The sequence below is a fragment of the Tupaia chinensis genome, unplaced genomic scaffold, assembly GCF_000334495.1.
Source record: "Tupaia chinensis unplaced genomic scaffold, TupChi_1.0 Scaffold146907_1, whole genome shotgun sequence".
NCBI lineage: Eukaryota > Metazoa > Chordata > Mammalia > Scandentia > Tupaiidae > Tupaia > Tupaia belangeri.
In genome coordinates, this window is record NW_006206760.1 from 2,983,464 (window position 1) to 2,984,119 (window position 656).

Sequence of the window (656 nt, forward strand, 5' to 3'; positions counted from 1 at the left end):
AGCACACATTCCTTATAGCAAAAATCTCCCTTAAAAACAACAACAAGTCAAGCCTGGGATTTTTTATTTTTGATTTTTTTTTTTTTTTTTTGGCTCTGCGGATACACAATGATTGTCAGTGGGGTTGAGTTAATCCTGTGGGCAAATCAGATTCAGGAGCAGCCTTGCTGAGCAGTAACTGGAAGTAGCAGGGTTCTCTCAGTGCCAGTCAGTGTTCTCTGGGGATGACTTCTGCGGTGGGCGCGTCTGGCTGCCTTCACACAGCCCAGCAAGCAACACAAGGAACTTGCTCTGAACTCACACAACTTCGCACGGCCAGAAAGAGCTGGCCAGAAGACTCAGCGGTGCTGGCTTACTCCGTGCCTCGGCTAGCGGCCCCGGCAACGTCCTGCTGTTGAAGTATCCTGCTGCCTAAAATGTGTGGCCTCCAACATGCCTTATCAACCAAGGCAGACGGTACAAAACTGCAATAAACGCCCAGGCTCCAAGCAAGAACTTCAGAAACAAGACCCAACTGCTGAAATATTAAGTAAGAGCCCGCACGCCACGTTGTTTGCGAGCTCCGGGGCTCATAGCATTACATGGCAGCGTGTACTGTGCTTCTGTGTAGACCACGCTCGCCTCACCAGCACCATCACGGCTCCTCCTGTAGTCCC

General features: G+C 50.8%; 1 protein-coding gene across 6 annotated transcripts in view; it reads right to left on the bottom strand.

Annotated features, from left to right (window-relative positions):
• TBC1D1 (TBC1 domain family member 1) overlaps positions 1 to 656 on the bottom strand; it is a 223,354-nt gene that overhangs the window by 46,468 nt on the left and 176,230 nt on the right. The gene's annotated exons all lie outside the window — the stretch shown is intronic.